The sequence below is a fragment of the Alligator mississippiensis genome, chromosome 8 (assembly GCF_030867095.1).
Source record: "Alligator mississippiensis isolate rAllMis1 chromosome 8, rAllMis1, whole genome shotgun sequence".
Taxonomy (NCBI): domain Eukaryota; kingdom Metazoa; phylum Chordata; order Crocodylia; family Alligatoridae; genus Alligator; species Alligator mississippiensis.
In genome coordinates, this window is record NC_081831.1 from 56,341,415 (window position 1) to 56,357,440 (window position 16,026).

Consider the following 16,026-nt stretch of genomic DNA (forward strand, 5'->3'; position numbering starts at 1 on the left):
CAGTATCAAGTATAATGTCACATGCTTAGGGACTTATAATGAGATTTCTGCTATAAAGCTGGGAACTCATCAGCTGGAAACAAAAGACAAGGAGAAAGACTGAGGCATGTTACATTTATAGCACTACGAAAAGTGAACATACCATTGCTCAGGTTGTTTGTAGTGCTACAAAGATGATGAAAGTGCTATGAAATAATACCTCTTTCAAAGAGGATCATTTCTTCATTTTGTAGGGCTAGGTGTGATCCCTGTACCTCCAGCATCCACCAGTCCAACCTCCAGCATCCAACAGTCCTCTGCTATCCCTCCCTCTCAGAGGGAGGGAGGAAGGGAGAACAGCTGGCTCTCTGACAGTCTGCTCAGCAGCAAACTATAAGGGAGTCCTGCTGAGACCCTGCTGCTACTGCCACCACTGTTTCAAGAGCCCAAGCAGCAATAGCCTTTAAGATACATACATACATACATACATATAAAAAGGATTTCATTTCTATAAAGATCCAGTACTACATTCATATCTGACTTCAGTTTAGAGTTTTGAATGAGTAGTGAGATTTAGGTCAGAAGTTTTCTTTCTTTCTTTTTTAATGCTGATTATTTCATTTTTTCTGTAGAATGTATTATCTTCAATCCATAGTCATGAACTAGTCAGCTCTATAGCTTTATGAGTCAAATGTTAACACATCCCTGAGGAGGTTAATGAAGGCTACAATAAACAGTCAGAAACAGTTATATAAGTTGCTAACAGGATCAGCTCAATTGACTTCAGCTCATGCCTTGCCAGCTGACTCCAGCTTTCACCTGTAAAATTTTAAATCTGACTTAGTAGGGTTTTCTGACTTTTGTATTATTCTGTGAAAAGGTAAGCATGATAGTTGAAAGATAAAATCATACTAAATTGATCCAAATTAAGATGCAATTTTCTCTTAACTATATATTATGAGGATCTCCATGATTCCTTCTCTTTTTATTAAACCTTGTGTTACTTTCTGCCCATGTTCTTTCATTTCAGGAACACATCACTGCCATTGCTTAAGACACATTGTTGCTTTCTGCCATTAGCAAGGTAAGTTCTTAGGGAGTAATGTGATATCACAAGTGGGTCTAAATCAGGAGTGGGCAAAATATAGTCTATGGGCCAAATCCAGCTCACCAACTGACTGGATTCAACCCATGGCTACTCCTGTGGTGCTCCACATGGGGCTGAGGCCCACCCACTCCCACTGGGGCAGCCTGCACTGCACTCCTGCCCACATACCCAGACCAGCACATGCAGCTTCCAATGGGTCTGTTCCCAGTGCTGCTCTGCTCTCCTCGCTTCCAGTGGGAGTCACCTGGTTGAAGCTTCCCCTCCAACCTGCCTGCCCACCCAGAGAGGTGCAGCAGGGGCAGGAGCTGAAGGAGAAGTCACCACTGGAGGTGAGGGGAGCAGAGAAGCACTCGGCCAGATGCAGCTGCATCAGAAACAGCCTTGCTGGAAGCTGTCTAGGGCCTTGACTGGCAGGGCTGTTTTGTTTCCCTGACTTCCAGCTGTGGCTCCTCCTCCTCCTCTGGCCCCTTCCCTTGCTGAACCACTCTGTGCTGGGGGGAAGGGGGGAGCTTCCACCGGGTGGCTCATTCCCCAGCATACAGGGCTCTGGCTCCAGCTCCTGGCTGCATTCCACCTGCTTCACCACCTGGCATGATGAGAAATCACCTATGGGTGGGCAGAGCAGGTGGGAGGTGGCTGGGAGCTGGAGCTGGAACCCTGTGCACTGGGGCAGGAGCCACCCGGCCAAAGCTTCACCCCTGCCCACCCAGAGTGGTGCAGCAGGGCAGCAGTGAGAGGAGGAGCTACTTCTCGAGGTGAGGGGAGCACAGCAGCATCAAGCTGGTTACAGCTGCACTGGGAACAGCCCTATTAGAAGCTGCGCATTGGCTGGGGCCAGGGCTGGGCCAACGGGTGCAGGCAGGAGTGTGGTGTAGCTGCCCTGGGCATAGCTCGACTCCATGCAGAGCACTACAGGGGCAGCCACAGACTGCACCGCCTGGGTGAGTTCTGCTGCATGTGCCGCCCATCTCACCCCTTCTCCCCTCACCCCCAGCTGGCTCCCAGGACCTAGTGCCAAGCCAGTCCTCCCGGACATACACATACCTGTGCCTCACACACATCCCCATAAATCTTCCTCCCCCCCCCCCCACAGGGCAGGGCATGCAGCGAGTGAACTGGTCTTGCCCACCTGTCCCACTCCCAAACACTGCTCCCTGCCCACCCAAAGCCCCATAGGGAGTTTGATGAGTTGTTGCAGGGGTGGGGGTTGCTGACCTGGCCCACAACAGCTCATCAAACCTCCCTACATGGCCCTTTGGCCCAAATATTTGCTCACACCTGGTCTAAGTACATTGTTTTTGCAAGGCGCTAGGGAATGAAAGGCTGAATCTGAAAATAACCCAGGAACCTTAAAAATGGCAGTAAGATATGGCACAGAGAACAAACACAGTTATTCCAGTTTATAAGCTGTATTTCATTGATTAACTGTAATGCTCTGAAGAATAGGAACCAGAGTTGAACACATTAAAAAAAAAAATCCTAATTGTTGTTCTACACAGGAGTCATCTTCAGCTAGCAGAGACTTACTCAATCTCACTTGTACACTGAAAGACTCAAAACCTATGAAAATATGAATATGATGACAAACACAGCTCATTTATTTAAATAGTTGATATAAATGGATCTCTAAAATTCACCAGATGTACCTAATTAAGGACAGAATTACATAAATCCCTGCATTCTTGATGCCAAAGACAATTTTATCCATTTAAAAGAATAGAATCACTGACACTGACTAACCTACTTATTTTAGTTGTACAAGGAAAATTCTCACTCAGAACAATTTGCTTCCCAGATAGAAATAACTAGTTATTTTTTGTGCATAGGAACATCAGAATATAGGACTGGGAGGGGCCTCTTAGGTCACTGAGTACAGTTCCCTGCTTTTGCAGGCAATTGTTAACTGAAGAAATTCCTAAAATCATCACTTCAAATCCTCACCTATATATTAGATAGCGCCAAACAAATGGAGTTGCCAGTATTAAAGAACCTTATAAGCATTCTATAAAGATAATGGCAATATTTTGATATGTCCAGAGCCCTCTGTGAAATATTTCATTTTTCCTCATCAGGAACCTGATTTTCATGTTCATAGATTCATAGATGTTAGGGTCAGAAGGGACCTCAATAGATCATTGAGTCCGACCCCCTGCATAGGCAGGAAAGAGTGCTGGGTTCAGGTGACCCCAGCCAGATGCCCATCTAACCTCCTCTTGAAGACACCCAGGGTAGGGGAGAGCACCACCTCCCTTGGGAGCCCATTCCAGATTTTGGCCACTCGAACTGTGAAGAAGTTCCTTCTAATGTCTAGTCTAAATCTGCTCTCTGCTAGCTTGTGGCCATTATTTCTTGTGACCCCCAGGGGCGCCTTGGTGAGTAAAGCCTCACCAATTCCCTTCTGCACCCCCATGATGAATTTATAGGCAGCCACAAAGTTGCCTCTCAACCTTCTCTTGCAGAGGCTGAAGAGGTCCAGGTGCCCCAGTCTCTCCTCGTAGGGCTTAGCCTGCAAGCCCTTAACCATACCTACCATGTTCTAATAGGTAAATATTAAATAACAACATTAAATAATGTAAACTGTCCAAGGACTCTTTGGTGTACCCACTCCTTAACTGATTAATCTTGGCTACCACTGAAAACAAAGGACTTGCACCAATTTACACTAGCTAAGTATAAAACTTAACAAGTTAATTTGAAACAATAGCTCTTATCCTTAATTTGCCCACCGCATTTTATCTTCCCCTATCCCTTTGTAGCACCTTCAAATTAATTAATCTTTCCATAAATAAGGAAAAGTCACATTTGTACCAGAACAAATTGCCACATTTTCTAATGCTTGACACAACTATCCATCATTTTGCCTTTTCCACATGTAATGGGCTGCAGTTAACAAACAGTGGCCATGAGTTTGCTTTACAAGAAAAAAAAACCAAAAAAAAAAACCAGTCCCTCGAATGTTATTTACCTTTTATGATACAGCTCACGTAAGGGTAACAATGTATATCACTGACACATATTATTTTAATATCCATAGTTAGCTACTGCCTGTTCTGCTGGTATTGGAAACACAGAATCGCGGCAGTTGGATAGGGTGGGGTATAAATCTAAACAACAACAACAACAACACTAATTCTCATTAGTGCTAACACACTTATCCTGTGCACTACAAAGTGATAATGCACACTTTCAATTAAATTAGGATAAATCTAGAGACGAATACAGTCTCTGATTTTTATTTATTATTTTGCTAATCATCAAGATCCAAACATTTCAGCTGATGATTCCCTCTTGTAAGTTTTGTTTTATGTATGACAACTATTAGGAGGAAAAAAGAAGAGGATTTTACATATATCAGAAGTCTTATTGGGCGGGGGGGGAGGGGCAAGGTGTTTCATGATCAATGTGTTAAGAGTCTGGCAGTTTTATTGAAAGATTTCTCTAGCAGGTTACCAGTTTTATAAGAGTAATCAGGGAATAATGGCAAGGCATGAATAATTCAGAGGAGGATTTTAATGCTACTGGTAAAAATGTCTAATTTTAGTGAGGTCTATGCCTGAAAACACTTTCTTAGCCATGGCAACCTGGTCATCTAGAAGCAGTAGGGGATCCAACAGGTAAAGACTAACAAGAGCTGACCTTTACCCAAGCACCAATGCAGGACCACCTGCATTATTCAGTACTGAGAAAATGGGAAAGGAAAGAAAAGGAAGTATCCTCACAAGTCTCACTCCTTTTATATGTCATAATGGCCCCACATGTTCACTGAACAAGAAGAGTTACAAAATGGAACCCTGTAAAACTCAACAAAGATAACCAGTGGGGCAGATGATAACTGTCCAAAATTTACTCTTCAATTGTGCTCAAAAAGAAAATCCAGCACTAATCAAAAGCATGTGTCATGGAATAGTTTTTTGGAAAGAGATCTAATAATTGCTCTTTTGAGAGTTGCTGGCAATTTGTTCTTCCAAGCACAAGCTCTTACAATGTCCTCCAATAGTAGACTGACTGGCTTTCATCAGCCAAGACAGAACCTTCTGCAGATTTGCATGTGTGCCCAGTGTTGGTATACAAGTGTCTGTTAAAATCTTTTTTTCAGTTATGATGAGTTCTATCAATGGCTTCCACAACTTCGAAATAAAAAGTTGCTTTTTGATCTCAAATTTTATATCTGGTAGCCAACAGTTTAAAGAGTGAAAACCAACAAAGGAGAGGCATTAATCTTCATATTTGGAGGTACAATGGTGCAATCTGAACTGTGATATTACAATGGTACAATTTTAGGATTCCCCTATACCACCTGTAAAAAAAATTAAATAACAATATTTCTCCTTAACTTGGTACAAAAGAGAAAACCATGTGACAGGAAACAAACTGTAACAAAGAAAACCAAAGCATCTACTTAAGTAAGACATGGAAAAATTAATCTGCATTGAAAACAGCAGGACTGCATAGAACTCTGCACAATGTCCTCTTGTTTGCTAAGTTCGTACTTTTTTTAGGAAGGGTCAAAATCTAACCTTACAGCTGCCTTACCTGGCTACTTAAGAATTCCCCTTGTGCAACAGAATCTTCAAGATGCATCTAGTCACTGCAGGGAGTGGCTGTATTGTCCCTGAGCCCCAGTGAGCCCTGGTTGCCAAAACACCTGTTTTGGTGCGTCTCAAAGTCTGTTCTAATCCCTAATTGCTGCTGAACTGCCTCAGTTTTTCACGCATAGCCTTAGTTCTATCTTTACTTTTTGTGCCTTGCCTTTGAGAAGTGCCAGGTCCAGTCTAGCTGCATCTACGGCCCTTATGTTAAATTAATGAGGAAGATAGATACAAATTTGTAAGCATTTTTTATTGACTTCCTTGGGAAACCTTACTGTATGTGGATATAATATTTACCAGGGATCTAATTATAAGATAAATGACACTTTTTACATTAGGTTATGCCAGCAATCAAAGCATTACCTTTAATAATTCAAAACTCCTTAAAACCTTCAATTTCAGCATATGCTTTAGATCTTGAACTTTTGACATTGAGCACAGATACTAACATATTGCTCAGGGCATCATATGGTGATTTTTGGTATTAATCACCATTGCTTCTTTGACTGAAGCACTAACTTAAAAGTGATTAAGTAAAGCCCATTAAAGTATAGAGAAAAGGAACCAAATTCATCATAGGTTTAACTCCACTGATTTAAAATTACATTGTACAAATTAATATAAGGAAAGGTGCTGTATCTTATATAGATTTTTGTTACTTCTTTTTCAGAGAAAAAAATTAAATGGCAATGGTACTTTTTATGTTTCTTGAGATATAGTTATACTTCAGAACATGAATGCAATGTAGTGTAGACATATCTGAGCTAGCTTTAATTCAAGCACTGGTAGCAGTCCAGATATCAGAGCTCAGAGCTCTGCGTAAGCTAATCATCCAAGTATTTTTCTGGCTTCTTGGTACATTTTTCACCTTTTGCATCATCCCATACTGTGACAATCAGACAGCTGCTGGTACATAAGCTAGATAGCTTAAAGCTAGCCCAAGGGTGCACCCAAGGGTGCACCATGCACTACTGTTACACAAACTTACATGCAAAAATGAGAAAATATTGTCCAGGTAAAGAAAGAATTTTACAAAATATCTGTTTCCTCATTTCTCCTTGGTTATTAATTGCAATCAGGGAAAGATGGGGTGAGGGCAAAGTGGGAGGGAGGAGGGAGGAAGTACAGCAGTACAGTTACTGCAACCACATTTTAAAATCAAGTTCTGGGAAGGGCACAGTATTTCTGTTTTCTTGATTCAAGCTAATCTCTCTTCATTCCACAGGTGTGGAATCCTTTTAATCTATCCTTTTAATGGTCCTGATTTTCCACTATTCAAACTATCTGTAATTTTGTTGTCTGTTGGCCATTTCTGCTAATGTTTCTCTTCTATTTCACAGCCCTGCAGCCAAAAAACCTAAGTCAGGTGTGGTTATTTTAACTCAGGTGTAGAAATGACTGACAGTAAGGTATTGGAGGCACTATCAAGGCACTTGAGAAGGCTAGATTTTGTTTTATGAATCTCAATAAGAAACATACCTTTAACTGCAATCACTTCCGGACTAAGGACATAATATCTTATGACTATTTTGAGTGTTTTTTTACCTGGTTTGTTTTTGGGTTTTTTTTTTTTAACTATATGTAACCTAGCAAATGAGTGTACCTTACAATAATTATATTTGTTTTTGCTTTAATCTTAAACTGAAAACTATAGCGCTAGCCCTCTACCATATTAGTAAAGTTTCTAGTTTCTCTTTAACTGGAGAAAAATGTTTTGTGTTTTCCGTGATGATGTGCTGCACTGTCTGCACCCCACTCTGAAAATCCTAGATCCATCCATGACTACAATAATGCCATAATTCTTCATTAACTATGCAGTATGTACTGAGGTTGTGATTAAAACTATTTTTAGATGAACACCAATCAGTAGCTATTGATAGTCACCGAACAGAAAGCACGGTTTTTTATGAGAACACATCAAAGATAAGCAAGGTTACTGCTTTATGCTGTACTATAACTGTTCCTTTAGCCTATTATACTAAGTGATTTGGCTAACCGAGCAGAGTAGCTTCTAATGACTGTTTGTTCCAGCCCAATTTTTTTAAAATGATGCGGTTAAAATTGTTCAGCCAGTTAAAATATGAAAGTAGGGGGGAAACAGCATATTTACACCTTCACAGATTAACTTAATCAGAGATGTATAGCATGAGCTTTCATAAATGGGTTTGTATATGATCCTATACATGCTACCCCACTCCTAGCCTAGCTTTTGTAAAGCTTATACTATACATCTTTGATTTAGTTAGTTTTTAAAGGTGCAAAAATCTACCTTGCCTTCTGCCTGGGTTCACACTAACATGGCTAATGACCTCTCTCTGCTAACATGCTTAAAAGATACTTGCTAGTGTTTGGCAGATCATTGTTTTAAAGATGTCATATTCCCTGAGCATCCTTCATCCCCTTGCTACTTCTAGATCTCTCTGTCAGATTATGCATGTGCTATCCTCACAGAATGACTAGGAATGCTTCATTTTGGGACTGAACAAAACTTTTCCTGCAACAGTTCATTCAGGCTACTATGGTGCTAGAAACAGGAACTGAGAGAAAGGAGCCTCTCTTTTGGCTCTCAGTGTTTCTCTTGCCAGCATCCAGGCAGAAGGAAGAATGGGGGAGGAAGCAGCAGAAGTGCAGAGGGATGGATGAAAAATGGTGGTGAGGACAGAAGGACAAACAATGCAGGTTCCAGAAGCTGTGAGGAAACAAAGCGGTACAGTAACTGAGGAGGAAGTTGTAAGGATAGGAGCAGAATGGGGATACATAGGTATGAAGGGTGAAGGGTGCAGGAGAGGGATCCGAGCAAAGTTATACTAGGAGTCGGGGAGAACCAAAGGGAAAGTGGAGCAAAAGCTCATAGGTAGGTAGGCCATGGCTGGGATCACAGGTGGCAGGCACAGGGGAACAAGGGAAGAAAGGAGTGGGGCAGCACCGATAAGAGCAGAGGGTGAAAAGATCAATGTTACATGTATGTGCATGTCCTGGCAAGGAGCAGGGGAAAGACAGGAGTGGAGGGAGAAGGCTAATGTCAGGATGGAGATTATAATAGTAGAGGGGACAGGCGACAGCATAACTGTAGACCACTTCTCCAAAACCTGGGGTAGAATCAAAAATGACGCAAACAGCTGTGGACCCCACTGGCAAAACACGTCTCCTTTTCCATGGTGCTGACGCACACAGGTGACAGCCAGAGGACAACTGCTTGCTACTATCACTAATTACTTTCTCAGCTCAGGTGATGGTGGGATGTGCTGTAAATCAAAAGTTAGGTACAAACTGTGCTGCTGAACAAAGTTAGGAGCAACCTTTTTCCAGGGGTGAGTTTTTACACTGAAATTTTAGGAATTTTACATTAGTGTTAAAAAGGGAACGCTAAAGTGGCAAAGTTAAACACAGAAAAGTTAAGAAATCCCTGAATTAATGTCGGCTATGAAACATTAATTTAGCCCTTCAGGGTGCATTTACATTATGATGCAGTCTTAATTAATGACCCTTGCATCATTCAGTACACACAATGGATAGTTCTCTAGGAATGAATTAAGATTATCTAGTGAGTGAGACTGTAGTCTGCTCAATTTGTTTGAGAAGCTGGAAATTATGTAATTCATGAGGTAGTGGATTTCAACAGAGAAAAAAATGCCTCCTATTTAAGGAGGCTGAATATCACCCTAAAGAACTGGGTTTTATCTCTGCCTTTGTTACAGGGTTCTAATGTGTTTTAAAGCTTAACCACTTCAGATAAACTTTTAAATAAAAAAAGTTCACATTTGTAGAATAAGTAAATGTTCTTAATTTATGGCTGCTTATGGTGAGATAGTTGAAGACAGACTTGCAGCTACGTATCCGTAGTAGACACTGAAGTTAACCGGAATCGAGCACAGCCACTGTTATAAAAATGCTTTCTATTCTGAAAAACTGGGGCCCAAACATTTCATCTTGGACACACACAATTACAGACAAATATGTAAAGGCTCTATCATAAACATTTGGGGATCCCAAGCAAATTCACACAAGTAACCTCAATTCTAGCACTTCATAATATTTGAATGTTTGGCTTCACAAACTAAATGCTCTTTAAATGAATTGTTTTGGATGTACTTTGTAATGTATTTTGTGTGTACTTAACAAGCTTATTATAAATGAATAAAAATAGTATCACTAGTATTTATGTTTCTTGGTCCTGTTTGACTATATACAAACCCTAAAGAATTAACTGAACAGGGATTGCTCCTCCCTGATATTTATTAAAGGCATGCCAAAAAGATAAATAGTACTTAACATTTTTTATACAGCTAGGATTAACATTTTTTAAATGTTGACAGAACAAAAATAATCACAGAGGGACTACTGCCTGCAGTTGATTTCCAAAAATAGTAATACTCAATATTTACATGGCCTGTTTCATCTTCAAACTGCTTTGGAAATATTAATGCCTACTAAGGAAGAGAGAAAGCGAAAGATGTTTGCTCTGTTAACTTTTTATTAAAGTTTAAATTTATTTAATTGATATCTAAAACCATTTTAATCACAGGAAAAAAAAATCAAGAAAACTTTTACAAATCAAAAAATTATCTTCATACTTGCTGTAATCAGCAAGTGAAGAAGTTATGCAATATAATCACTGATATCAAAGCTTTTCTCAATAAAGGCTGCAAATTACTTGCACCTTACCTCCCACCCCACAAGAAAACATAGAAAGGGGAAAAGTACATATGAATTTCTTAAAAACATAACTAATATGGAATTCAGTAGGTATATATACTTCCAAGTACAAGGTGACAAAATAATTACCTTTCAGAATCTCCACTGATTGTCTCCCCTGCTCTCTGTAGAAAAAACAGAAAGTAATATTTAGCACTCAGTTAAAAAAAACCCAACTTCCTTGGTGTGTTCAAGACGATGCTATCTGCAGGAAAATGAGATCATAGAAATAAACCACAATAATCACTCAGTAACTGCATGGGAAAGGAAACTGAAAATATATTTAACTTTAACTGGAAACAATTTCATAACAAATGCAATGGTTTTAAAAATCCACATTTATAAAATGAACACCAACTGCTGCTGATATTATAATCAAAGACTTTTAGAATACGTAATAGTACTTAAAAGCTAAATAATTATATTTCCTTTAAAATATGGCAAATACCATATAACAGGAATACACCAGAATATTTGCATTTCAAATTACATTTTATGGAAAGGATTCTAAGGAAAAGAAGGAAACTCTCAGTTGATCTACCTTTGCTGCACTAATATCATAAATGGGAGATATTGATAAATGCTGTTTTGGCAGAAACAGGAAATCCATAGATAAAAAAGAAAATTTGTAGACAGTTTTAATGATGAATTTAAATCAAATTTCTCTGAGGGATGCACAGTTTTCTCATTAACTGATAAAGCAGTAAGATATGTATTTTATGAAGTCTACCAATCCGTTTAAAACCACAAACATGTGCATCCCATTTGTATATTTCTAAACAGAAAAAAAATGTAATTTTCTAAAGCACTCTGAAATGTTTCTGATTTGGTCAATAACAATCGCAAATACCATGAAATGCTAGACACTTCTTCATTTTTTTTTAATTTGGATTTTCTTTATAGCAAAATGTGTATAAAGCTTAACATCAATATATTATAGCTTTAGCATAAAAATACCGAGCACATTCAGGTTCATAAACGAGAGATTTTAGATTAGTCATAACGCTAGCTATGTATTTCAAGTGTACAAACAGGAAGTCTGCTGGTTCTCTTTAACCATCTAAGCTATGAGTCTACATTTCCAGGACAATTTTTAAATGACACATTTAAGGGATTTACATGCAAAAATGTTATTCAAAATATCAATAAAAAGTTGAAGGGTTCATGCATACAAAAACACCAACGCTATGTGCAGAAGAATTTGTTTCTGTATTGAAATTATGTAAAGCTTCAAATAATTTTTTTGTAAATTTGTAATTGGCCAAATCCTCTTTTATTTTTTTTTACCAAGAACCTTTGTACATGTTGGATCAGACTCTCAGATCTATTATTAAAGTGTAAATCTGCAATAAATTCAGTGAATTGACAGTTACCCCAATTTATACAAGTATAACTAGGATGCACATCTGTTCAGTTTTGTCTCCTTAGACTTCTACAGGCATTATGGGCCAGATTCTGATTAATGAGCCTGGACAGCCAGTTTAAGTTCTGTGTAAAAGAGAATCTCCTTGGGGTTTCACCAATGATGCAATGTCTTTGTGCTAGGTCTCTCCTCTGACTAGGAGATAGCCCCAGTGCCTCTACACTTTTGCCCTGCAGTAATTCTCAGTGGAATAGCCTCTTTGGGCCATGGCATAATGTGACAGGGTAAACTTCTAGGCCTGGTGCTAGCACCAGCCTGCCTCCTGTCTATGGACATGCCACCTGACTAACTTTCCTGCCATAGCTTGTTGGTAAATAATAAAGATAGTACTTAGATGGGAGGCTGCCTATTTTGAATCTCTGGTGTTTAGGGTGATATCTGCAGCTCCAAACCTTCCCTACTCTTGCAGATAGCATCCATGATTATAAATGCTCTGGCCAGAAGCTGGGCCAAACTCTGCCTCATGTTGGGCCTCTTCCACTCACTCAATCATACTGCCCCCTCTCACCAGGCCTCACTCACTCTACCCCCTGTCACTGGGCCTCTTTCATTCCACCCCTCTTCTGTCCCTCTTCCACTCTGCCCTGCTCCCCAAGAGTGGCCTTCAGGCCATCAGTCTTACTCACACTCACTCTGAGCGATCAACTCTGCAGCCCTCTGGGTTCCTCTTGCAACCCGACTTGTGAGTGATGGTCCATGCCTAACCCTAGGCCAAATCTAACCACTGGCCCCTTTCTGGGCGGTCGGCTCTTTCTGCCCTCTCTTGGGGCCACTCTCCACCCCTCGTTGGGGTTACCTTTGTGCTCCACCTGGGCTCCATGCTGCCCCCTCTCTAGGGCTCCACACTGACTCTTCTCCAGGGCTAACTCTGTGCCCCTTCTCCAGGTCTTGGGGATCTTACACCCCCAGGGGCTCAGGTGCCTTGTCCTCAGCATGCCTGGTCCCATAGTTTGTATATCCTGCACTATAAAGTGGGGGCTGAGGTTTTAAGGCAACCCTACCTGCCTTTCATCACAGTGGTAATTGGCTTGGCATTTCCTGCAGGCTTCCATACCACTAGGAGCCCCACCAGGCCATCCTTCCCTGGCAGGATGCAGTTTCAAGTCATACCCAGGACCAGGAGCCTCCAAACCATCCCCTGTAGCTCCCACCTTTACCTCCAAGGTGTTCCAGGAGCAGCTCAGCCCTATGCTGCCTCCTTGGCTGCTCAACCCAGGCTGCTGGCCAAAGTTTGAAAAATGGCCACCGCAGTCAGCCACCTGGCAGCTCCCTGCTCCAGCCCTTAGTGACAGGTACTAATGGTTCTCTGTCACACATAAGTGCTGACTTTTATTTTTGCTGTGGGGCCTAAGATGATGGCCTTCCCCTCCCCTGCCAGTGGCATGGCTAGAGCAGAGCTTAGTGGAGCCTGAGGGGCGGGGGGGGAGGGGCAGGGGCAGATGCAGGCTGCCTACTGTGGACTCAAGGCTCCCCACCTTGTTGCCCTCCCCCTGGGAGCCCTGAGCAAGCCATGCTACCATGGTGAGGTACCCCCGGCCTGCTCAGCAGCAATAGGGGGCACAACTCTACACTGCCACCCCTGCTGCTGCCTTGCCATGGTGATGCAGCTGACAGGACTCTCAGAAGGAAGGCAGCAGGGCAGGGAGCCCCAAGGCTGCAGTGGTCAGCCTGCATCTGCCTCTTCCCCAAGTATAAATCTGGGTGGTACATGTCCCCCATACTCTTCCCCAGGAGCACATGCAGCAGCAAAGAGCAACCCTCTCACCCCCTTGCCCCAACCCTGGGCCTCATGCACTGCCCTCGCTGGGCAGCAACCCCATGCCCAGCCCCTGCCCCAATCCTTCTCTCACTGTGGGGGCCTCAATCTCCCCCCACCCACAGATTTACCTGCAGGCAGCTGGGGGAGCTGTTCTTCATCACTACTGGGAGCTGTATTCCTGGCCACGTGCACATGTATGTGCACACACTTGCACATGGCACCCCTTGCGCCCAACTCCCTGCAGCTTCTTGCAGGCTGGAACTCTGAAAGCCTGCAAGGGAAAATCTGCCATTTCCTGTGGTTTCCAAGGTGAATGGAAAACCTGGATCCCTACACAATGCTGGGAATCCAGGACAAATGTTGTCCTGGGGTTATACAGTCTGGGACAAGGACCTGATGTTCCCATTTTGGGACTGTCCTGCCAACTTAGGGATGGGTGGTCACCCTACCCTTTTCCTAAGTGGGGCCAGGGCCCTCAGGCCCCCACGGACTCAGCACCTATGGGCCACAGATAGTTAGACATTAGTTAAACTTGACTTCAGATTGTTCTAACTTATATTGGAACCAGACTAGTCCTTGATAGGTTCTGAAATCCAGGGGCTACAAAATGGCCCTATAGGCAACTTGGGCCTGACTCCTTGAGCTATGCTAAGCACTGTTTAGCTTCAGCACACAATCTAGACTAGTGCCTCCGTGAGCAGAGCTCTCTTCTGCAACTCCCTTCTTGTGCAGCACAAAGGTGCAAAGACAGTTGTAAAGCCAGTTCTGCCTTTCACTAGATCAGTGGAACTGTAGCAGAAAGCCCCCTTTTCCTCTTGCCTGCATCTCCTCTCTTTGGATATGTTTCTCTTCTTCTACCTTTTCTTCCTTCCTCTTTCTTTCAGTATAAGATAAGGAATTGTGTTTTAAAGTTTGTATGTGTGTATTTTATATCTCCCCTTGTATTTTGGTATTTTTATCTATTTGTGTGCCATGGCATTACTCTTGTAGCTTATATTTTATACTCCTCACCTTTTAACTAAATGTGTTTAGTTTCAGAAGTAAGTTATACATTGTAACAATGTTAACAAGGGCAGGAATCAAACCGCCGCTTCCCTGTATCAGGTGGGCCCCTGAAAGAGCGAGTGAATCAGTGATTGAATGCGTAATACAGTAGCAGGCGGCGACTAACGCCTAGGGAAACTGCAGATCAACCAACGGAAGAAATCAATAGGAGACAATGTAGCAACCAGGAATTCTCTAAACTTCACTGTTCAAGGGCTAGAGGCCCTGGTCTGAGTTAATCAACGCCGGGGACCAACTTTTGGGCTGAATATCTCCAGATCGATCGCTCCCAGGGCCCTATTCAAAATTCATCAATGGACTCCCAAACCTGCACGTACATGCGGATGACCCCTGGGGCTGACAGATGCCATCTAGTAACCACCGAGGGGGAAGTCCCACGAGGGTCAACAACCCCTGGACTGGGCAAACCTGAAAACTGGGGAGTTACCAAAGTCTGCCAAGGACAGATAAAAAGCAGTGAAAAGTGACCCTCAGGGGCGCCCTCTTGATCTCCAACTTGACCAGCACCCAACCTGTCCAGCCAGAAGGACCAGGCAGCGACTCCCTTCTGGAGGATAACACCAGGCTGGAAGAAGCCTCAACTGGCCATCAACGGCAGACTCCAGTGTCTGTGGGATAGGTATACCCAATTCTTGGAACTCGCTACTGTGTGCGTATGTGTGTGTGGGGACCAGCCCCAAGGTTTATGATTTGACTCCATTACAGTGTTTCAATCCGCCTAATAAACCAGAATTTTAAGGATCCCGAGTTGGACATTTGTAGCCAACAGAACCAATGAACAAATTAGACTTTTAATAACAATTTTGAACCCATACCCACTTGTAGATATTTTTATAGCTTCGCAAGTACCTAACAATATGAGCTGGACTTATCAAGGTTGATGTGCTGTTATAATATAATTTATGGTTCATAAAGTAAGTATCGAATTACATTGTAATTTATATATAGCAAAACCTGATTCATATCTCACAACTACGTCACGTGGAATAGTATTAGTATAACACAAGCAGAACAGATTTACACACACACACCCTTGGTAATTGTGTTTGTCATTTAAAACTTGATTTCTCAAGGTACTGTTTGACATGTAGAAGAGGTAAACTATAGGATATACATACTCATGCTTTTGTGCTATATCTCTTACCAAATGCTTTTACTGTAATTCTATTTTTAACTGAAAAAAATTAACAGTAAGTTACTCTGATTATGATTTACATGTGTTTTTTCTGAGTTTTCATGCCTGAAAATAATTTATCCAAGACTCAGAAACAGAACTTGCTGCATAGGTAGAATACGGCTAACAAGGACATCTCAAAGGCAAATATGCCTATTTGTCAAATTAATTTATTTAATCATAAAGAAATAATTTCAACTATTAGTGGTTGAACATATATTAAATACATCTATA

At 41.8% G+C, this 16,026-nt stretch overlaps 1 protein-coding gene across 1 annotated transcript in view; it reads right to left on the minus strand.

Annotated features, from left to right (window-relative positions):
• Window positions 1-10,491, minus strand: part of LOC102572005 (connector enhancer of kinase suppressor of ras 2) — a 116,052-nt gene extending 105,561 nt beyond the window's left edge. Inside the window, exon 1 of the mRNA XM_059733117.1 lies at window positions 10,462-10,491. The gene's annotated coding sequence lies outside the window, so the exon portion shown is untranslated. The remainder of the gene's footprint in view (window positions 1-10,461) is intronic.
• Between the last annotated feature and the right edge of the window lie 5,535 nt (window positions 10,492-16,026).